The following is a 25671-nucleotide window of genomic DNA, read 5'->3' as shown; positions in this document are numbered from 1 at the left end:
ACGCATTGTAGCACTTTGATAGCTCTACGTACAGCACCTCTTCTGGCAAGAAGATTCTTCAAGCAAGGCTTGTATCCAGACTACCACCCTTCCTTCCCAGGTTACACGGGGGTCCAGGTACCAACACAAAGGATGCCCCCATGTGACACACGGTATGAGAGTTGGTCAATTTTCTATACCCTGCGGCTTATAAAGAAAACAGACTTTGCACTAGACAGGTGCCAACAATATTACCCTTCCCACTCCCTATGATTTATTCTTATTGGTAATCTGCCAGCTGGCATTGAAGGAGCAACATGAACCGCCAATCAAGTGACTTGATCTGAGACAGACTCTGGATTCCAGGCAGGACTGCACGTGCTGGCAGCACTCCGGTGACTGGCAGTTGCCATTTATGATTTCTGTTATTTGTGGGCTTATTATGACCTTCCCCTACAAATGCTGAGTTCACGTTGATGATGAAAGCTGCCACCATTATAACGAATGTATCGATACAACTTAAGCCACTGAATGGTGATAGACATTTTTAAATAAAATGAAAGTGCAAAAGGGCCAGGTGGCTAGAAGATAAGATAGGCTCTCTATATAAGCTTTTTAGCACACTCAGGTAGGCACAGGAGTTGCAGTTTCACAGGGAGTGAATCACAAGGGGAAGCTGTTTAGGAGAGGACTGTTTAAGCCTTTACTTCAATACTTATTGCAGGTTGCAGCAGTTTCTTGTGACCATTTATCTGTGGCATTTATAAAACACTAATCACCATGGAAATGCCTAGTATACATCCCAAGCTAAAAAGACAGAAAGTCACTGGCTTCTTTATCAGGTCTTTTATCTCAGAAGTAATATCTGTAGGTGGCTTTTCCGTACAATATTCTATTTTAATATATGCTTTCCACAAGAACTAAACAGATTTTAAAAACCTCTGAATATGGAAAAGCACAGACTGTTAATTAACTCTCCCCCCCCCCAAATGCTTTTATATCATGAGAGTAAAAGAAGAGCTAATGATGGTCTTTCAGCAATCAAAAAGAGAAGGGATTTTCAACCAGGAAACATACAGGAGAAACCACTACGTTGAGGAACTTGAGAAAAAAGTCCTTTGCTCACCAGAACAAGTTTGCAACACATAAATCAATAAGCTCCTAGGGAAAACCACCACTAACTCTCCAAGTTAACACCTTTAATATACTACTGAACTAAGCAGTTTTCCATTTTAGGGAGGTGGGATGCCATAACAATTTTTAGAGAAGTCCACTTCAGGAATAGTTAAAAAGAAAAAACAACAACAAAAAAAACCCCAAAACACACCACCACCCCCCAAAACAAAACAGGCAGCCATCGAAAAAGCATATCATTTGCAGGATATAATCTCCAATTTATATCTGGACAGGGGAAATCAATGAAAGCTCAGAGTGGACTGCAGCAGTGCCAGGAATCCCGAATTACCTAACTCCAAGGTTTGAAAGCAAGATCCAGGTGGCTGAGGGATTATAAAGGCTGTAGTTCTGCCATATAGTTTGTTTTGTACCGCAAGAATATTGTAGAAAGGCATTCTCTCTAGTCAAGCAGGTAGCCTGTCTCCTCACTATATATGACAGATATCAATCAGAATAAAATAAAACACTACATAAGATAAATCTCCAAGAAGGAAGAATGAGCTTTCCCTGCACAACTCCTGTCTTTATGCACTGTGTGAGTCAGAGCAAGGTCTGGCAATGAACAGTGCAGTCAGCAGTTTTACCACTGAAGATGTCTGCTCTGAAACATGAACACTGCACGTTCCCAGCACTAGTCACATATGTTACACATCAAGTCTAGAGAGGCTCATTAGGAAGTTTACTTGCACCCCTCAAGTGGGAGCATTGTCAAGCCTACTCTTTAAAAGCACCACTTTTTCATTTAGGAAAAGTATTGAAATAGCATGAATGAAACACTAACCACATGGGAAGAATATTATTTTTCTTTCCTATTACTAAAGTTTGTATCTTTCAGCTATTAATGACCAAGAAAGCATTCAGAAATAATTTCTATAATGCTATATCCTCATAAGACCCTTTCATAGACAAAGCACCCTGAAGAAAACACTTCCTTCTCCTAAATTTTAGGAACACAAGAGGCATAACATTACATCAGAGAGCGAGGTTGTCCTTACCTTCTGACAGTCATAAAATTAGCAAGCCAGATGTTCCTTTCACCTGCACCTAGTGCAATCTATTTCCAGCTCTCTTAATAAAGCCACAATTGGAACTGTGGCTCAGAAAGCACTGGGAAAAATAAAAAAAAAAAATACAAAGCAGATGTGAGTGTAACGTATATATGGACACAGCAGTAAAAGGCTTGTTTTTGTTGTCTGCTTCTGAGCTACATGCTTACCATTCTGGCTTAAGCCATGCATCATTATGAATAACTTTTTGTTCCCAAAATTCACACACACAGAGTTCACCAAAAACATGTTCTTACAAAACGCCCTGAAGTTCTTCCTCTAAAGTTAACAGTTTTCACCAGAGACAACTGAACATAACAGAGATCTTCAGGAATATGAGATAAAACATGAGTATTGCTGAAATTATCATGCAGATGAAGGTATTTACATGGTAATCTGTAAGAAGTATCAAGAGTCAACCACAAAAAGTAAATTTCTTAAAAAGATTACTTCTTGCATAGTACATAGTGTTAAGAACACTACAGTCAGCCTGCTTAAGGCAGAGATTCTCAACACCACAAACACAAAATGTTGCAGAAAAGTGGTAGTGATACTGAAATTTTGCCCAAATAGGTGCTCTGAAACTGTCCACTAGCCCAATTTTATCACACTTTCAAACGTGTAAGTTTATGAAATCTTCAAATCATCAGAGTTGGTCATGGCTGTGAATATTCCATGAAGTAAAAATGCAAGACTTTTTCAAAGCTAGGTGCAATTGTAAACCACATATTTAGAATTTCTATTATCTTTCTTTGACATCCATGCCACTTTGTTAGCTTGAATGACAAACTTTCCCAAAAAAATGCTATTCAATCTAGTTATTCAATCTAGTAATTTGCTCGGTGTGTTTCCTGGTGCATATTCAAATAGTCTGGGGACTTTGTTACAGAGTTAAGGACTTTGCATGGCAAACTCCGAGTGACTCAGATTTTTAAAAAGGAATCTGGAAAACATCCCATGTAATGCATCTGCTCATCTAACATAAAATTCTGAGGCTAAGGTTTCCTAAGTAGGAGGGAAATATGATTATGTACTTGGCATCAATATGAACTATACCACATTCATTTTCTTCTGTGAAAAACCAGAGGGAGATGTGACCCTTCTGATTCTCCCACATAATTCTCCTAAACTACAAAATATATGGCTTGTTCTAATAGGACAAGATTTGTAAAACTCTATGTAAGCTGTTGCTGATCCAGAAAGAATGCTGCTTATGTCTGAGAAGTGGGACAGAAGGACACAGAATAAAGATTCATGGAAAACAAGCCTGAATAAGCTGCGTGCAAGTGGTAAATGTAGACAGCATGAATGTGATTAGGGAATGGAGATGGCTAGCTGAATAGAAGGTGAGATGTTTAAAAAAACCCAGGTGAGGAACATTCACAAAGTTTCATCTTTGGAATAATCACGGATGAGTCTATGAAAGTCTGAAGTGTTTCCAGATGCCTTCATCATGGCAACAGTTCTCTGGGCTTGTCTTTGTGCACCTTGATAGCACATTTAAACTCTGCAGAGAAACAGTGATGAACGTTCATGGACTTGTAATGGCAAGTACACTCAATAACTTCTTTTGAGAACACAAGAAGGTAGAAGCAAAACAAGGAGCAAAAAATCACAGGAAGTATTTTTACTCCCCTTAGTGTAGGCAGACAATATTTTAGAGCATCACAGCCACTTTCTCAGGTTCTTCTTTGTTATTCACAACATTCTTTTGAATTACATAAGGTCAAAAATTTAAAATTCACCATTATTAACACACCACGCCTTCTTTTTCAGATGCAAAGCAGATGAAGATGCTCTACGCATCTGGCAACTGTACTGTGAGCAGATTGATCCCCGTGCAGAAAGCAAGAGAGGAAGCTCGTGCCTGCCTGCAAAGTGACTGAGCATCCAGCACTGTGGGCCTGGGGAGGAGTGGGAACAGCAGGGATAGCAGAGGCACCGTTTGCAGCAAGGGCCAGGCCAGAAGTTTCCAGAGCAAAGAGTGGTCTGTCAGCAGCATGGAGCAGACCCAAGCCTAGGAAAGATATTCTCTAGGAATGAGGACTGTGTGACGTTTATTTTAATCCAGAAGTCACTAAGACAACGGACTGAAAAGCAAAATAGGACAATAATACCATTTCTTTCCCAGTCTCTGGTAGGCAGGAGTAATTTATTTTAATCCCATTTCGTGGGGTTTTTCCCTCATTCAGCAATTCTGTTATGCCTTGTTACAGAGTTATTTTGTTTTGCATTACTATTAGTGTATTTTGATTAATATAGCTTTAAAAAAGGGAAGCATTTTGGCTAGATGGTTTTAAAGCAAAGAGGAGGGGCAGATCCACCCCTGGAAGTACTATATTCCCGCTGAGACTGGTTCCTCTGATAAAAGCAGGTAAGGAAATGCAGCAGCTGGATCCGTGTTTCAGCTACACCAGTAACGCAATGGAAGTTCAGGGCGCGCAGCACTACACATCAGCTTTCCACTATGCATGTTCAGAATAGCGGGTCCAACATCTGCCATGAGGCAGCTGTGGTTTAAGTCTGTCATGAGCTGGAATGCACATAACTGGTTTTGAAATTTCCATATCCAAAAATATTGCTTGAGGGGTGACTCGGGTCATTTTGGCACCTTAGAGCAGAAACATGTATTCAGAAATACTGGGACAGAATGACACATGCCCAGGCAATATCCTGTCCATGCCAGCATCACTGGGCCAGTATTCCCTTGTTTATATCTTTTTCATAGAATAAACAACAAATTTGGGAATCACTAAGAAGCTACTAACAAAATAGACACCTTTCTTTCAATTCCTTTACTTGTTAAACGAGTCATCTGGTAAGCATAACACAGGATGATGGAAAAGTCTCCTGTACTGCAGGCACATATTTTTTTAGGGTATTAGAATAACCAGAAGTCTTCGTAAACACTTTTGTCCTAAAACAATCACTATCCAAACTGATGATGATTCCCAAGAAACTAAATATCAGGGCTTATTTTTTAGGAGTAGAAATCTAGGGCACATGAAAGATGGACGAATTTGTGTATTGAGGGTCATCTAGTCCATTAATAAATATTAAAATTAAGAGAAGCTTTAACGTTTCATGTGTGCATATGTGTCTGCTTATAGAGGCGGTACAACAAAAATCAGTGATCAATAACAGAAGACACAACAAGGAAATGAGAAATATACTGCAGATAGAATTAGTACCTATTTGTATCCTAAATGCAATATGCAGAATACTTTTATAAGAAAAGTATTATGACACAGTAATTTGGCCACGAGAGGGTAATTGACTTAAGATATTCTGATAAAGATCGATTGCTTAGGTTTGGAGTTATGACACCAACAAAGTTACAATGACATTAGCACAAAGAGAGAGACACAAATCCATTATAAAGATACAATCAAATATTCAAAAAAGCCTGGCACACTCATTACTTATTCATGCTAATACAAGTATATTAAGAAATCTAAACAGTGTTAGCGTTCAATCACTCACAAACCAAATGAGGTTTTGCATTTATCAGCCACCAGTCATCAAGAACGTAACATTAGCTGTACAAAGGTGGTAATATGACATAACTGGAGATATTTATATCAGCCTACACAGACTGAGAGATACAGTAGGATTTATTAAACTGAGTAATGCCTTCACATTCAGCACAGCAATAAAAGAAATAACTGTGCAGAAGTCATTTCCCCAGACAATAAGATGTACCTTCATAATCACTTAAAGAAGTTGTGTATGCTTTCAAGGGTCTAAAACAATCTTATCACCCCTAATAAACATTTTGTGGTTTAAGTTTGCAAACACAGAATCGAGTACTGAAATTTTTAAAACATACCCTGAAAACCAAGCAAGGTGTCAGGGTGTCTTTCTTGCTGGGGTTTTAGTGCTTTTTCTCTTAGGGTGGTTAGAACCACCAAGGTTAATTTAGACTCAAATGGATTTTTATAAGTTTAATAAAACTCCCTCCATATTGCACTTGAATCTCAAATGGTTTCATCATCCAAACCCAAGACTCTCAGCCAGGGGGACACACAGCAGGTTTATTTCTCAGATCAGGCAAGCTTCTTTTAAATCCTGTTCTTGGATGTGCATCAGTTATTTTGCTTTAAATTTTTGTAGTGTTTGGTACGTTTTTAACTCCCTCATTCATCAGATAAGTAGGTATGGTCTAGAACTCTGAACAAAATGGCCCATTTCAGAGGGAAAGAGACCTGCCATCAAAGTGCTGAGTCTCCCTGGTCCTCTCTGGACACCTCAGGGCTGTCTCTGACCCCAGCTCCCCTCAACAGGCCTGATCCTGACGCGACCCAGGAGGCTGACACCCAGCCCAACCCTGGTCCCATCCACAGGGAGGTGCCCCAGTCTGGGGCTGCCCCCAGCTGCTCTGCTCCCTGGCTGGGGCAGGGGGATGAGCCCTGGCTGTGGAGTCCTGCCACTCCTTCGCCCTCTCAGCACTGGGAGCTGCTGGCACTGACACCTTTACCTTTCTCAGTTATTTCTATACATTGTACCAAACAGCTGTGCTTTGCTCACCAATAGTGAAACTGTAAACCTTTTTTGGGTTGGGTGAGGAGCAGACATCAAATTTCAATCACCAAAACAGCAACAAAGAAAATAATTCTGGAATTAAGTAAAATACTAAAGGTTGCTGTAATTATATGTTGCATGATATACCTCCTAGTGCAAGGACACAGTACATCTGCAGAAGATGTTTACACTTGCTTTACAGCAGCGCTTGAGTAAGGTATTGCTTCGGTTTGATCCTGATGACATGCCATTTATAAAGTGTGACTGATAAATCTAATGCCTCTGAAATCAGATAAAACTTTGATAAATGACTTCTTAGTGAGCAGGCTGCAATAGCTACTTCTGTCCACATTTAGCCACCCTGCTGCAATCAGCACCATTTTGTTTAATCAACGGTTCAGACAACAATACATTTGAAAGCTATCACACTATTAAGAGATGTGAAGATATTCTTTTCCTGAAGGATAAGTTAAGACAGAAAACTACAAAAACTAAACTCTTTCTGTAACAGTTTTTATAGAATGAACACTTGCTAGGAAAAGACAAAGTTTTAAAGATGACTTTTATTCCAAATTTCTCATATTTTGTGGTGATAAGACTTGAGAAAAACCCTGTTGCAGAATAAAACACACAGAGTAACACAATCATTTTCTCCTTCACAGATAAGTTAGAGGATCACTGATGCTTTAACAAAAAGTAAACATCATGCAAAGGTGGCTTAAATACCAAAATGATAAAAGGAGCCCTAGAACTATAGCAGTGTGGGGAAAAATAGAATTTCACAGTTAACGCAAAATAAAATTGTACCAAGGCTGCTAATACTACACCATTACTTTTCCACTGTCTGGTCCATAAAAATACAAAATTAATTTAGGGTGATGTCAAAGAACATGAGGTGCAGAAGATCAAGCATAGACCGATATGTTTATATCCAGAGAACATCAGCCTGCTGAGCAAAATAAGCTAACAATTCATAGATGCTAAACACTTCCTATTTACATCTTCCCTCTGGATTTTGTGAACAGGTCATGTGTGGCTGAGTACAGCAGTAGAGTATTGTTCATTTGATCTTCACCCAGTGGGAATGAGTTTCCAGATTAGCAAGTGCCTTTTGAAACAGAATGGTAGCATTGTGCTTGTTACTTTCCTAAGCTGGTTAGCAGCCACATGAGTTAAATTATTTCATTCTAAGCAGAAATATTATTCATACTTTAGTTTTTTAATTTAAGCAGAACAAAGTTACAAGGCTTCCTGGGTTGACAAAGCCAGAGGGCAAATCAACAATTAGAAGGGGGGTGCATCAGTTATCAAAGATATTATTCTCAACTCTTCCAGGAAAACAGTATACAAATCTGCTTCCTAGTTGAAGAGATATGTTGAACCCATTTTTGGAAGGGAATATCTTATCCCTGCTAAGCAAATTGATAACACTATCGAATGGCAAGTGATGAAAAAACCCGGTGCAGGTACAACTTTAGTAGTGGTTTTCTTAGACCTAGAAGACATAAGGGAAACCATTCCTTAAAGAAGCCGAAGGATAGGATTAAGGATTTTAATGAACAGTGAAAAAATTCCGTTTCTCAGCCCTTAACGCCTATGCAATAGAGGGCAGAAGGGCCACTGACTGTTAACTCTGAAGCAACTGGACTGTGCATCAAATAGTAACAATTAAAATCAAAATCCTATGATAAGCAGAGTTCCCTGGTAGATTAAGTTAATATAGCTGAGGTCTACACGTCCCCCTATCTTGCCTTTCTCTTCACCTATCTCTTTCACTTCACAATAGCCAAGTACAGAACAATGCAAAAATCACTGTGTGCAACTAACTTAATTCTCAAACACAATCTCTCCATTGTCTTCAGAAATTAAACAGAAAGCAGAATTATCCAGCTAAAGAAGATTTAGGTTGATCTAAATGACCAACATTCACCTAGTCATAAGGAAAAACAAATTGAAAGCTTTGTCAAAATGCAGGTATACAATTAAATTCTGCTATTGAATTAAATAACTGGGACAAAAATAGCATATGAAACATCACTCCAAACCCAGCATCCCTGCTTGATGAGTATTAATTTTTCTCTGCCCAGTTTCCACTTCATCTTAGAATGAGAATAAAATGATAAAGAGATAAACCTAGCTAGTACAGTACACAATATAATGTTGTCTTTCCTATAACCCTCCACCCTGCGCTTTTCAGTATTTCCAGACTACAGCAAATATAAAGGGTTAAGATGCTAAGTGTCTGAACAGCTGGTGGAGCGTGCTAACTTTAAACAGACATTTCACCTTTCTGTTGACATTTAATCTCAGAACACCATTAAGATCCCACCCTGAAAACACTGGGACAACCCCTGCACTGATCTCCACAGATCCAGTAGGTAATTATTTGACATCAGAGCTCCATTAGTTTTTGAGGAAAGAGTTCAAACTGCCGCATACTAACAAGACCAAGATCAGCAGCTATGTAAATTAGAATTTGGCAGCTGAGTCTGTATGCCAAGGTACTCCTAAAACTCAGTCTCACTTTTATACTTGTTAAAGAAGGAATAGTAGAGAGTAGAGAGGAGAGCATGTGACAAAATCAACTGGATAGCAACATCTAATTCCTAAGAGACTATAGCATAAAATTTGAGATTTCTTCTTCGCTCCTAAAAACTTCCTGACCTATGGTTTTAGCCTCAGCTACATAGATCTGCCTTAGTACACTACACATTGCCCTAGGTGTACATGCAAGGGAAGGATCTTGCACAGGAAAAGAATAAGCCAGCAGTTCTGGGAGTATAAAAAGAGGTGGCATGAGCTTCTTATTCAAGAAATACAAGCCTGAATCATACTGGTAAAGGAAAAGAAGTCATGGACAGGATAAATTCTCTTTTGACTTTGGCCTTACTGTGTTATCTCTTGTAGCATGAAAATTTCACTTGAAAACTTTTTACTTTTCCAGATACATTCGGAATGGGGAGGGAGGCTGGATGGGGCATACGGAAGTCCCATGAATCCATCTGCTTCATACCAGAGCTTCAAAAACATCTCTGGTTTGGATTTATAAGACACATGTTGATTTTGACAACCATAAGTCGACACAGCTTTGCTTTGAATTTTGAAAAACTCTATAAATCTTGGGAAAACGATAATCTCCTTCCAAACAGTCTTATCTCTCTTATCATCCTACCTACTTTCTTCTGTAATCTGCATACTCCCCTTTAAATTTCCCTTTCTCCTATTCATCTCTTCATGATACTTTTTATCTAACAACTTACTTTCTCAAATCTGCTTATAAAAGGACCCTTTGTCCTTCAAACAGTTGCTCTGCGTGACCTCGTCAGTAGTGCTCATTGCAACATAAAATAAACTTCTATTTTAACCATTGCCTTCCAAGTGAGTACTCCTCACCAGCCTGTGCAGGTTTAATGCAACACAGATCAGGAGAACAAAGGCACTAGAATTCATGTGTCAAGAACCAGGTAAAGAAAATATAATTAAAAGGCAATAAAGAGATCAAAATGGGACTGGATATTTCTGAATATTTTCTTTGTTTCCATGCTATCTGTACCTGATATACTACAGAAATTTTGGGCAAACAACCCAGATTTAATATAGATGAACTGAATATGAAATCATAGTGCACGACTGCAAAAGATCTTTTCTGTACAGTAGCAGGTTTTCCTGGAGAGAAAAGCCAAGATAAAACTGGCATAAATTTAACATGATACATTCTGCCAACTGTTTATTTGATTTCATAATACAAATAGGTAGTTAATTCCTAGTTAAAGACACATGAACACCCCAGGACACCAGGTGAATGTCAGATGTGGTCCATCTAGACTTGCTATACAGATGTCCAAGGTGGTACTGGTAACACACAAGCTACATTTGAAGAAAATCCAAAAAAAAGTGAGATTTAAGTGTTCTGACAACATGCACATGGAAACACGGAACCAAAATAATCCATTAATTTATCACCAACTGATAACTTCAGCAGGATGCAGAGATCTGATCAAAGAAAACTGTCATTCAGCTCTCCAAGATGTATTTTGACTATTCACTACAGCTAAGAAAACTGGGAGCAAGTACACTGTTAGTCACAGTGTATCACAGTGATCACAGTGTTAATCACTGTTAATCACATGTTAATAGGAGTGGCATAGAACAGTACACAAGTCCAGAAACATGTTAATATTTCTGATATTGTGAATGAAACCCTGAGACAGATTAGTGAAGTTTAAGACACAGAACATAAGTTACCCATGTTCAAAAGCATAGAGAGTAAAGATTCCAGAATTTGAGAAATCACATTTTCTGCCTAAAGGAATCAGCTTTTGATTAGGCAATTGACTTTTGTAGTAAATAACATTAAAATAAAGAACTTCATTTGCCCATTGCATTTAGTGGGTTTTGTATTTTAACATTATAATATTGATGAAATTGTTTTCCATTATATTTAGAGAAAGTAAGGGACTGGTTCTGTGGGAACCTGACATTTATCATTCAAGGGAGCAGAGATCTTGTGAATCTCAAATAACACAGCTAAGAGCAAGTTAAGTGATCTTTTTTCCTCTCACAGATGGAATAATGCTACATCTTCCTGCCACCCATCACATATTCTGTTTCAGTTGTGTAATGACATGCAGAGGTTACAGAAGAAAAGTGGAAAGCAGAAAACCCGCCATTCTCCAGAATTCTTCATAGTAAACCTGTGTAGTAGAGCATCCCTTACTCCCAGATAATCCACATATCTTCTGGAAAAAATAAAGGAGGTATTTCCATCTTCTGCACACACAGACTCACAAACACTCCCAATCTCTTAGCATGTAGAAATGCTTGTCTCAATTTAGATTTCAGTATTTTCATAAAACATAGTGCCTTAAATGCACTTATATTTCATTAATAATTTCTGATTGAAATTGACCCACAGTTGTCACAATAAATGAATGAAATCTCTGCTTATTAACATGATGAAGTTACATATTAAAGGTCACTAATTCTGAATGTACAAATTTCTTCAACCTCTAGGTAATCCACTTGACTGCACATACCTCATACTCTGAAAAGCCAGTTGGCTTTGAGCTTAACACAAAAATCATAGTATATCTATATCTCAACTTCTGAGAATGCTGTTATACCTAATATCAGCAAGTTCGCTATTTCAGCTATACAAGATTGAAAACAAAACACGTCTCCTTCTACTACATGCAATGAGATGAGACAGGTATCATTTCAATTTTCCTTCACACTGCTTTAGAGACATAGGTTTAATCCAAATAGCCACATTATAGCAAGGTTTCTTGATCAACAGACATTTTTTCATTGACATTTATCATACATCCTACAATCAAAACACTAAATCACATATCTCGACCGTGCCACCTTGAATCGTAATTCACACAGAGGATTGTAAGAGATGATTTAATTTAAAAGACACACTTTCAGGATTCCTTCCCTTAAGTTTAACAGAAACTGTTTTCCCCTTGATTTCTGATGGCATCTAAAAATTTCAGCACACCAAATATATACAAAAATCACAGAATCACTAGGTTGGAAAAGACCTTTCAGATCATCAAATCCAACCGTTCCCATCTTCTACTAAACCATATCCCTAAGGACCTCATCTACCCATTTTTAAAGACATCCAGGGATAGTGACTGAACCGCCTCCCTGAGCAGCCTGTTCCAGTGCCTGATAACCTTTGTGGAGAAGAACTTTTTCCTAACGTCTAATCTGAACCTGGCCTGGTGCAGCTCAAGTCCGTTCCCCCTCATCCTAACTAACTCATCCTACCCTAACTAACTACAAGTCAGTAAACAGAAAAGATGGTTGCTCAAAGATTACTGCAGTTTGCTCCTTGGGCTTATTTGCTTCTCGACTCTACAGTTCCTCCTGAGTATGTTCAAAGCAGCAGCCTAGTGAAAGCTGAAAAGCATGCCACAGGACTGGCAGAAAATTCAAGTGCTGGAGTCAGTAGAGCCGCTTAAGCAAAAGTCAATTTAAGAAGATTCCTGTATCAAGATAGACTAGGAGGTTTATGAGGTCCTATGTGTATTTTACAGCTATCCCTAAAAAACAAAAATAAATAGAAACTAAAGGCAAAGCTAACTGAAAAAGATATGGGGGTTTTAATAGCTTACGTATAATAATATCCTTTTCTGCTTTGCTTTGAATTACTGCCTAATGTGAAAGTTTACGTTCACAAATTTATGAAGAGACAACATTGTCATAATGGAAAAGCATATCCACTGCAACTGCCAGGGCATTTTTTCTGTATAGAACTTTTTCAAGAGAACCATTCTTGACTAGAGGCAACCTACAGAACAAACATAAGCCTATTAGACAAATAAAAGATTTTAAAAGGACTACATGGAATGATTAAAGGGAAAAGATAATAAAAAGGGCCTATACAAAGACCTTAGAAGACTTCTATTCCCTTTTAAGGAAAAAGAAGTGCACAAAGCATTCAGTCTTTCTTGGTCAGCAGAATATATCCAAAATATTCACATCACATAGACTTGTTTTCAATTTTTCCATTTTTTCTAAAAACACAAGCAATCAGAAAAGACTTCAAATTAAAAAATGTGTTAATATTTGCCAAAAAATCAAGGTAGCATCAATTACACAAAGAACATTGGATACCTCAATGACGTATGATCTAGCATAGCTTTCTGCACCTCACTAATCAACTAAGTTGGCACAATTAGTTGGTATGCTGTTTAAGCTAATCTGTGACTGGTTTCATGGTTAAAATCAGAATAGATTCAAACCCCAGCCACTTTAATTATAGCAAATACAAGGTATAAACTTTTTGTTTAAAAATCAATTTAATAGCTAAGTGATCTATGTTTTATCTGAACTTGCATTCTCATTAGAAGCAAAGTAAATATCTCTGAATACAGACATATTCCATGCCATTCTCTTTATTACTTAATTTCCCAGGTATCTCAGCATGATCTGAATAAATTATGCTGACAATACAACAATATAAATGATAAATCAACAACACAATTTTAGTGATATATAGCATGAAATGTAAATAATAACCAGCACTGCTAATTGGCTCGCTACCTGGCAACAAATCAGTAAGTAAGCTTTTTCACTGGTAATGCTTCAGCTGTGTACCACCCTAATCATTAAGAATTTCTAGCTATTCTAAGCTGTTTCAACTGCTTTGTATAAGAAACTGTACTGTATCATAAAAAATAATACCTGAAAGAAGCTCTTGTTAAAAATATAAATAAAAATTGCTCATTGGCAGCACCTGGATATTATGAACCAACGACTGCCACATTGTGTGGCAGAAGCATTAGTCAATTCATTGCTTGAAATGCCAAATCAGAACATGTTTTACTTTAAAAAGCTAAAATGGGACACAGAGATTGAAGTTATCAGCCCAGGGAATTATCAATGTCTAGGAGTCTGTAGTCTTTGCTTCAGGAATTTATTTATTGTCCAAACACAAAAGGTGAACATAAAAGCATAAATCCTGCTTTCCATCATAGGCTGAAGATTTCCTGACCTGTGATGGAGGAAATGAGAATCCTCCTTCATCCCTGACTTCCACAGAAATCAGGGAAGTCAGGAAGCCTCACTCACTCTTACAGAGCTAAGACTGTCTTCTACCGAGAAACCGTAAGACTCAGACGCCTGACATCTCTCTGCAAGGCTGTGCTCAGCCTGTCTCTTTCCTAACCTGCACCAAATTACAGCCCCATGGTGACAGAAGGGGACATCACAGGTAGGAAGGAGTCACAGAAGTCACAGCAGTGTGGGGGCCAGTTCAGCACCCTATATGTCATGAGGTACAGCTTCCAAGCTTTGTTGAAAAGAAAACCAAAATCACCAATATCCCAAAGGGGGACTCACTGAAAAATTTGTCACGGGCTAATTGTTAGCTCATGTTTTCCTACTTTATGTTGCCTTACAAATATGTATGTCTAGTTTCATTTTGTTTTCTAATCCTGCCATGCTTTTCACTCCAAGGAGTTTCATATACAAGTCCCATTCTACAATGCATCAAAACATCATCATCATCAAATTTCAATCTGTTGTCACACCTCTGTGTCTGTGGTACGGGACAAAACTAAGAAGGAAATCAAACTTACCTTGTGTAAATCACTTGTTTACTATAAAATCTTACTCATCTTTTCATTCACTCAAACTAAGCACTATTTTCATTCTCTCTTTGTATGTAAAATTCTCTAGCTACTGGATATTTTCAATGATTATTTGTGTATCCTTTCTGTTTATGATGTATATGTTTCCAAGCAGAATAGTATGAATTCAATAGTGTATTCAAGGCAAGAGGGTATCACTGATAGGTATCATAATATTTGCAGTATTATTTTCCAAGCCATTCTTTATTCATCCAACCATTTTGTTTGCTGCTAAGACCACCGCTGTGAACTGAGCAGCCTTTTCTATTGAGCTGTCTACAGTAATGATGATGATGGGGAAACCCTGTCCCCAATGAAAGAAATGGCAAAACTCCCAGAGACTTCAGTAGGATCTGAATTTCACTGAAGTTCTTTCTATCAAGTAGTTATAGCTAATTTACAATTCAATCAATGGTTATGAATACTGCAAATAATTCTATATAATTTACATTGCAGGAAATTTGTCAAAACTGAGTATATTTGAATTTCTGCTTTCTAATTGACTAAATTAGATTTCCTGAATTTCTCAGAGGATTTTGTGGACTTGGCTAAACATAAATTGTTGTCACCTTATTTTTGTTCCTTTTACTTTCTGTTCCTCACATGCTGCCATAGTTTTATCCCATCTAGCAAGTAAGCACCATGTGGCCACTTGCTCAGCCCCCTCTCCCTGTGGGATGGGGAGAGAATCCAAAGAGTAAATGTGAGAAAACTCACAAGCTGAGACAAAAGCAGTGTAACACGTAAAAAGCCACTCACATAAGCGAAGTAAAATCCATTGCCCAGTTCCCATCAGCAGGAGTTCAGCCAGGACTACAGGGCTCTGTCCTAGGCAATGGTTGCTTAAGAAGGTAAATGCCATCACTCCAAATGTCCCCCCCTTTCATCCTTCTTCCCCAGCTCTATGTGCAGAGCACAACGCTATAGGGTATAAGATATCCCTTGGGTCAGCTGCCCCAGCTGTGTCCCCTCCCAGCTCCTTGTGCCCCCCCAGCCCACTCTCTGGTGGGGTGAGGCACTGAAAAGCCCTTGGCTCTGTGGGAGCACTGCTCAGTGGTAAGGGAAACATCCCTGGGTTATCAACGCTGTTTCCAGCACAAATCCAAAACACAGCCCTACACTGGCTTCTATGGAAAAAGTTAACTCTATCCCAGCAAAAATCAGCACACACCTTTACTTTACCCTTTACATTGCCAATAAATCCAATTTTCTATACTGAGAAGATCATCATTAATCCTGTGTGTCTGGGAGCCCCCTGTTAACTTTTACCAGTGCTCAGTACTGACTGCGCAGTTCTCTGCTCTCTAGTATTTTTCCAAGGGTCCAAACGCATTTAACTGAGCTGGTTTTTCTGTTGCTACCCTTTCCTTGGTAAATGTAAATATTGCTAGTAGCCTAAAGGGTATCGTTTATGACAGTTTCTATATTCTCATTGTATGTGCCCTATTGTTATTGGTGCTAGTGCTTTAAATCCAACCTAAACTCATAAACTAATGAAGAGTTTCTGTTCCAGAAATGGAACAGAGAATAAAACCAAAATTGACAGCTAGAATACTAAAGGTTAGCAGTTCTCAGTGCCTATCTACAAGGGCATATCCACAATTCTGTTTTATGGCACAGTCAAATACAGCGTATTTAATTTAATTTCAAAATACTATGCATTTGCAAAAGTCTCTACCATCTGCTGCTTATCTAACCATCAATTTCAGAATTAAGCAATGTAGGCAAAGGAGCCGAACATAATTTCTATTCCAAAGTATTACTAATACCACAAAGCTTGGCAATATTATCCCTCTTGAAAGAGCACAGTGGAAGACTACTCTGACGCAGCCCCATTAGTGTGTCCCTTATGCAGAGCACACAGTTCTTGGGATGTTAAGGGGTTTTTGCATCATTCTGCACTGTATCACATCAAAGGCACCAGCTTGCTTGCAAATAACCTGAGATTTTTAACATACACTGCAATACACTACATAGGAAATAGGCATGTTAGTGCATTCCTGAGTAACCAGGGAGCTGCGAGCCCTCAGGTGAACTAGTTGAGTTATTCAATACAGATCTTTCTTAGTCCTATCATCCTATGGGGGATCTCCGTTACTTAAGTCTTCAATTTAATAAATCCACTAGAATTAACAAATCAGCAATTAATTAAGGAATTACTATGGTTCAGTAATGTTGAAAGTTAAATAATCATTAAAATGTTTTTTCCTCTAGGTTACACTTCTAGTTACAAACTGCTGAGGTGGCACTGGTAGCCAAACAAACCCTGACCAACACAAATTCAGGATAAAATACAACTCTGGTGTCAAAACATCCTTTTGCTGTGGCAATAAGACTGTATGGTCTCTGTCAACAATAAGGTCCTGTTTAGTGAGACAGGAATAATATAGATATGGTGAAACATGATGTAATTTTCTACAAGATAAAACCAAATTAAAAAATAAACCCCCCAAAACTACACAATGAAATAAACACAAAGAAAATTAAAATTGTTCCTTCATGACACTAATATAGTGGGATATCAACGGCTGCGGTACCACAATTTCTTTATAAAATGCAAAATATATATGGTGCTACTTCTTTAAATCCAGGGGAAAATTAAATACATGAAGATGCTGCCTCTTTATAAATGAGTGGATGCAGGACCTATTGCATTATCTTTGGTAATAAAGTTGCAAAGTCCTCATATACCCCCTACTCTCCCACTGGGACATCCATGCTTGTAGACATGCAAATATTCAGGAATGCATGCAATACCTAGTAGAACATATCTTCTATGATTTCAATGACAACAGGTTTAATTTTGTTTAAAATTTTTAATTGAAGTCAAAACATTTTTGCATTTGGCATATGCTGGCAGCAAATAAAATGATCCTGACGAATGGCATAAAACTATTAATTATGTTTTGTTCACTCTATTGTTGGTGTATTGCTTGTGTGGTTAAAAATTAACTCTATGATCTTATTTAAAACAATACATGTGTCATTTCAGACATACTTAAAAAGCATGCTTAGTAATAATAAATAGGTGTACTTGTCAAGAGAAATTTGCTAACAAAGTGAATTGAAGCATCTTAAATAGATAAAAGAAAGCAACTATAAATTACAGCAGGATAATATTTTGTTTTGTTTTTTTAAAGATTCCCTCTCTGATTTTTATTCATTGATGAATTTTAGATATGCAGATAAAGCCAATAAATGTTTCATGACTGTATGGGCATTCCATAGTCTCCAGACAACCTTAAATATTTCAATGTCTGGGAAAAGTGTCAGACTGTATCATAGCATCTGTATTACAAACACTAATGATATTGATAGAGATAATGAACGATTTGAAAGTAAACCTGAAAGTTATTCTTAACCAGGGCACATATTAGGGAAGAAATCAGCATCCTCATCCCCAAATGCAACAATGCAACAGAAACAAAACCAATTTTGGAAGAAAAATTTGTAGCACATCTGTATTTGTCATTCACATCTGTACACAAATAAGGGTGTAAGTAGCTTAGGCAAGTGTACAGTCAGCCACAGTATGTCATGCAAATGCCAACTTGTTTCAAGTATACAGCCAAATGGTTTCAAGTATACAAAATTTGCCTGCACAATCTCAGAAAAGATTTTAAAATCTGGCCTTTTGAACTTACCTCTCTACAGAGATGTCAATGAGGTTCTCCATGAGTGCACACATTTTCCTGGGGACAATGTAGTTTATTAATCCTATTATCTAAATAGAGATAATACAATTGTCAAAATATATGTATGCTTTATAGGGATGAATTTACTCTAACATCTACTGTCTTTTTCCAAGATGGATGAAATAACTTTCACAAAACCAGAAAATAAGTGTTTTCCATTTTATGGGGGTTTTGTGTGGTTTTCCATTGGTTTACGAAATTTATGTAAGTTTATTTTTAATCAAGCATTTCTTTCCCTCTCCCTGAAAATTTATTCCTTATTTAGAAACAAATTTACATTCAAAAAATTCACCACCCCTTTGTAATCCCAAAGTCACTAGGGATAAACCAGGAGAAGGGAAAAATTCAGGCCCAGTCCCCCCAAAAAGCAACCTCGTAGCCTAAAACCGAACGCATCTATGAGGTGGTCACTGGCTCAGGGGAGATTCTCAACACACTCTGAATCAGTTTTCCACTCAGTAGGTACTGAATGACCCAGCCACACCGGAGTCACCCTAATAGCCATAATGAAGCTCAACAGAAGAATGAGTGTCCGTGCCTAAGCAATTCTATCAAAACAGAAGGGCTGCATTAAAACATCTGCACTCTAATGTAAAGATTTGCCAGCACCACCACTGCAGCGAGGATAAGCGAGGCTCACGGAGGCAATATCTGGGTTGACAGTGTATCTACATGAATATGTAAAATCTGCTTAGGCACTGTCAGAAAAGCTGTCACAGAACTGAGCAGTGAGGGTGTTTTGGAGCTATATTATGGGCAGAAAATTTCTGACGCTTTCATGAGGGAAGATACTACATGCAAAGATTTGATGATGTAAAGTTCCCTATTGAAATTACCACCATTTATACATAGGATTCAATACTAAATTTCTTAACGATATCCTTTTGAACTAGTTCCATTCTTAGTGTAAGTTTGCCAGTTGATTGGTTGCTATACTCTTCAATATACACAAATAACTCCCTCACCAGTCTGTTTCAGAGACAAGAAAAAGGAAACACATCTATATGCCAAGAGGACAATCAATTAACTTTTCTAAGATTGTGCACTGGCATAAAAATCACTACCTGAATTTCAGGTGTGATATAGCAACCAGGCAAAAAAAGTGGCAAAAGGAAGCAGACAAACATTTGCAATGAGAGACAGTATGGCAATACTAGTAAGACCTTCTCCAGGCCTCAGTGCACACAGAAGCTTTTACAGGACAGTGCCCTTTATGTGAATAATATATGACTGCCTTCAGAAATTGCAAGAAAAGCTTGGGGTGGGTTTTTTTCCTTTTTTCTTTTTTTTTTTAAACAGTCCAACTTCTTTCATCGCCTTTTTGTAAATCCTTAATAGTGTGTTATCTTACTGTTTATATGTGAAGACAGCACTGTGGCAAAAGTTGTTATTGATCATGGTTTAAATTGGCTGAGGAGTTCTCTCTAAGACTTATGAAAGAAGTTAAGTATCTTTTGTGCATAATATCCTTTTATTTTCCCACTTCATTAATTTTCTTAACTGAAAGGTGTGTATACATCTAACCACATAATGTTTTAACACCTTTGAATGATATTACATGATTTTTAGGATCCATATATGGACATAGGAACGATGGGAATGTAAAATGCATATCTTTTTAGACAACCAACCATCTTATATCAGCTAGCAAGTTAAAGATTCTGTGTGCACTAGAAACTCACAACTTGGACAGAGAAATTTTATTTAAGAACTTCTGATCTACCCAATGATTCCTTGAAGTAGAAGTATGTCATTTTACCTACCCGAACTGACAAATTACACACCAGAAAATATGAACTGAAAGCTTGGAGAAAGCAACGTCTTACCTCAGAAACTGAACTTAAAAAATCAAACAGCCAGCCACACAAAGAAAGAATGAGCTGCTTACATTTAGTAATGAGGTATCTTTTACTGTGGCTTTTAGTTTGGCTTTCTTGATCTTTACAAAATTGTCTCGTCCATTAAAGAAGCAAGAGTAGTTTGCTTTAGATCTAAAGTCATATTCAGAGCTCTGGTCGTATTCAGGCATGTGTCTGAAGAACTGGGCTAAAAATTACTTGCCTGCTTCACTCAGGATTGAAGCACAACTGCATTGTCACTTCTGGATATTGTGATGAGTTTGATCTAGACTAACTACTACAAGGACATTGCGCACATCAATAAAGACATGTGATAATCCTCTAGCAAAAATTAATTTATTAATGGAATGAATAATTAAATCTGCTGAAAAACAGATTTATGGGAAGTTAAAGGTGTTTTGAATAAGAATGGGGCTTTTTCTTATAAGTACAATAGACTTACTAAAGTAAATAACCCTGTAAGTTACTTACCTCATAATGTATTTAGTTATAATATTAAATGGATAAAGTACTTGATCATCTCCCAGGATAATAAAGCTGGTGGTAAGGAGAAAAGCCTCCATGGGATTAAGAGAGAGTTAAAACATTTCAAATATGCAATTAAAGGCATTCTAGCATGCCTGTGATCTCTGCTCTGGTCTCCTATTTACAGAGAAGGAAAGCTGGCTCAGACCTCCTAGACTAAGACAAGGAAGTATGCAAAATCGAGCAGTCTCTGTGCCAGCTCTTGCTAATCCTTTTCAGTATGGTTTGCTGCTAATTTGTCATGGCACATATTTGCCTTATGTCTAATTACCATCAAATTGCAAACTGCTATTTGCTAACAATTTGTTGCATCAATCTGCTTGAAAATCTATAGTTTAGAACTGGATTGCAGCTTATTCTGTCTATCAAAATTCCATTTCATACACATCACAGTAAATTATTTCCCTCCAAAAAAAAAAACATTGCAATGCTCTGTTGTACAAAGAAGCCTACATTTAAAAAAAGAAAGCCTGGACAAAGTGATATTTTTCATTCCTTTGTTTCATCCTCCATTTACATTTACTACAACTTGAGTACAACTGGATATTTTTTTTAAAAAAAAGAACAGCTTGGTCTTTGTTTAGAGTCAGATCTAGCTAAAAATCACATCACTCCCTATAACAGAGTAGAAACATGCACAATTATCACCTATGCTTTAGGGACTGCAGGCAAGACTCTTACAACAGGAATTTGTGGTCTGGAACCTTCTTTCAAAGTACAGGGAAATTTCAGCCAAGGAGCTTGCCAGGTTTAGGAATTGACTAATTTGTTCTGTTCAACATCCACAGATATTACAATAAACAAACAGCTAAAAATCTTTGTCACAAACACATACTGTTGCAAAAACGTTCTTCAATAAAGCTATAAGTGATGTGGGAGCTGTTTATATATAAGATTTCCTCCCCCGCGATGCCTCATTAGAAGCAGATGGAATACGCCTGCTGTGTGCATTGCAGGGGATGGATGGAAATGTGTCAGTGCAGGGCCTGGACTCTGAAGTTCACCCAATAGTAACATGTGATGTTCTAAGCAGTCTCCTCTGCTATATTCCTGAGATGACATGGGGTCATTAAATAAGCATGGCTACACACTGCTTCTCTGGAAGCATGATTTCAGCCTACATAAGATGCTGTTTCATAGCTACGTGTGGTAGAGATGGATATGAAACGTTTGGGGTTTTTCCATGCCACAAAACATTTGAAATTAATAAGATATTTCATCAGGAGAAACCTGTATTTGTGGGGCTTAGGGAGACATCATGGGACTGAACAAGGAAGCAAGATGAGAAACACAAATAGGTAATATCCAAATTGGTAATATCCAACGCGTTCTGCCTTTGCCATTTTGATCTGAAATTCTGTACTGGGCACTAGACATATTTTCCTCTTCAAGGTTCAACAAAAGAAGTACAATGTTTGCCTTCCAGAGAATGTTATTTTGCTATAGCAGACAAATGCAGCCAGAATCTTCTGCCCACTTCTATGTAAAGTTTGCATATGCGAGAGAACGAGCCAAGCTCAGCATAAAATGTTGTCAAATACAATTAAAGGTTTTAAAGCTGAGTGAAAAGACAAGTCTGTATTTGCTGTATCTGTACCCAAGAGTCTCCTAAGGTTTCAAGGAGAATCTATTGAATGCAGCCATCCAAGGTAGATTGAAGACAGGCATTTAAGATGTTCTTGCCATTATGTTGAACCCTGCTCTTAGTGGTAAACCTCCACAGCTTCAACGATTGTAGAGTTAGAACCAGGATCAGTTCCAGGAGATCTTACATGAGGGAAGTCATAAATAATAAGATATAGCAGCTTGAGCAGGAGATTAGGCTAGATGACCTCCTGAGGTCCTTTCCCACCTGAGCTATCCTAAGATCTAAAGTCTAATTTGATTAACGTTTAGTAATTCAGATTTTTTTCCCTGTAATTTCCATTACTTTATAATCAGAAAAAAGTCTAACACAAATGCATATTGGTGGTCAAAGCCGCCTGTAAACTCCAATGAAGTGTTTAAGGAGAAAGCTGCTAACAAGTGCTGAAGCAGAGTTCAGAGAAAGACTATGTGTTTCCAGTAAGACCACGTGTCATCCCCCTTAATTGTATATTATATTATAAACAATAATAAATATTAACCACATCTAAGGGGAAGCCTTCCCTTCAAAAGTTGGCTACAACAGGGCTCACTGTAATAATCAAGAAAAAAACCCCACCATTTAGCTGTGAGCAGGACACAGAGAAGGTAGCACTTCAAGCAACTGGCATCGTCCGAGTCACAGATATGGGGAACAATCCCTTGTACAAAAAGGGCTTCTGCCTTTTCACAGATTGCACCCAAACAGGGCCCTTGAGCTGGCCATGGCACGGTAACATAAGAATACTCACTGAAGGAACCAAACTTTTCCTAAATTTGTTTTATGAGTATTAGCATGCTCTACTACAAACCTATGCAGCTTTGTCAGCTTCCAAAATTTTATAGAACTTCTCTTCATATGTATCCTTGATGGACAATATTTTAGACATCACATTAATTTTCCCTGTTTCAAATTGATACATAAATATAGTAAGGCCCATTTTTGTGCATAGAAGTGGGAATGCAATCTGGGCAGCTAAGCACCTCTTAATCTTCCAATCTGGATGATAGAATTCAGGCTTTTTTATCTTGGCTGAAGGGAAACCGTTCTGTGCGCCCTGAATTCTCTCCAGATTTTGTGGATCTGGAATCAGCAGTATGTGCCCATCAGTAGCCAAAATAGCTGTGTATGCTACATGATGATACACCTTCAGTGGGAGGTTTGAGAACAGTTTTCTGCCCTCAGAGCCTCCTAAACTGAGTGATTTGAGGTCAGTAGAACTCACATATTCTACCAGCATGCAAAAAGCAAGATTCATTGGTTTTCTTCTGTATAGAAATGCTGGTTTTCTTGAACAACTGAAGTGCTGCTTTCTCATTTATACATAAGCCATTCATGGTTTCTGTAAAATGGAACTCAGAATTTCTAGGTGCAGCTTTTTTCTTACAGTAGAAGAGCAAGAAAACCAGACATCTTGCATCCCTATAAAACATAAAGATAGGGAAATCACATTTTTTCTGTTGCTTAAAAAGAAATAGAATAAATGTACTTGGGGACAAAGAAAAAGAAGGATTTTAAACTTCGTAGCAGTGACATAATTAGATCTACCACATCTAGGTCAGCGGAGGATGAAGGACTCACCAATTATTTATTCAAAACTTTTGAACAATGCTGCTTCAATTGACAGCTCCCTAACTATGCCTCTTCCTGGAACTAGAACTACCATGCTACATGTACATTTTATATACCTCTGACAAACAGATACCCACCTCCAGAGACATTGGATATAAAGTGTTACTGGTGGCAGTTCTGCTGCTTCTGTACCTGTGATCAGTCTTGGGATTTCATTGCTTGTTGCCATTGATGGTTATGGAACCAGAGAACAGGACTGTCCATGATCAGTTTGCAAAGGTTAGGTCTAAAAACTCACTAGGTGATAAAGTAGTAGCATAGTATGTATAAACAGGAATCTTTCCTTCTTCCTGCCAGTAGGAGGTTGAATAACATCTAAGAAGTGACTTAGTAGATAATGCACAAATCAGGAGGCTTCTTTTTATGTCCTTTCACCAGCCTCCCAAAATGCCACAACTATCCTAAACAGATTTTGGTTTAAATAACCTAGAATTTCAGATAACATTTAAAAGGAAGCCCCAAAGTGACTGACATATTGCTAAATTTATTCAGACCAATATCTTTGGAAATGTCTGGCATATGCATATTTTATCTTATGCTTTTCTACAATGCTTGTAAAATGTTTTGCAACACATGAAATGGCTAATCCAAGTGAAGAACAGGAGTCACTGCTGCCAGATAACAGACTTCCTCCTTTACCTCAAACATGCACTAAAGATCTGTGCTTAGGTTCCCAGATCCAAACTGTACTGATGGCTCATGATGGACATTTTTTTTGTACATATATATACATATACATACACACACACTCTTTTATCTTCTTGAAGAAAAGACAACTACTTGTCCAGTTGAGTAGCTTGAAAAAAAAATTAAATGCTATGAAAATATTTTAAGTCAAAACTGGGATTTGGTAATTGTTAATGGGAAAAAGAATTGCCTAGAAAACAGAAAAGAACCCCAAAACACTACAGTTCTTGACAGTGTACAAGGCTCAAAATGTCACTGTAAATATGTTTCAATTCCTGACCCAATAGTGTACTACATTCAGTATACAAGAGGACCAGTGTGCTTCCTTCATAGTCCTCTAGAATGCTAAACAACAATATACTTAAACATAAAACATGTTGGTCTCGCTTACGTACTACAAATTGCCGTATATCCCTTCTCTGCTCTCATTCAGATTCTAATGAATGCTTCTGTGCTGGTCAACTATAACGCAAGACTGCAAGTACTTTTCTCCTTGTCAGATAACACTCTATAAAAAATACTGTAGTCCTCCTGATTTACTATTTATACACATGGCTAGTAAGGAAAAATCAGCATAGCCTAGCAAATAAAGTCTTGTGTGGGAATTTTCTCCCACGATTAACAGAGAAGATAAATGAAATTTTCAGACACAGCCCTAGCAAATTCCAGAACGCATCAGCATGTGTGGGGTTCGCATACAATAAAAGGAAAAACCTGGAAAGAAAGTTATTTTTGCAATCTAAATAATGAGAGCGCGCCTCGAAACACTGATAGCAGAGGAAG

The sequence above is a fragment of the Gallinula chloropus genome (genome assembly GCF_964237585.1).
Source record: "Gallinula chloropus genome assembly, chromosome: 13".
Classification (NCBI taxonomy): domain Eukaryota; kingdom Metazoa; phylum Chordata; class Aves; order Gruiformes; family Rallidae; genus Gallinula; species Gallinula chloropus.
The sequence above is the reverse complement of the archived record's forward strand: the minus strand, read 5'-3'. Positions refer to the sequence as shown.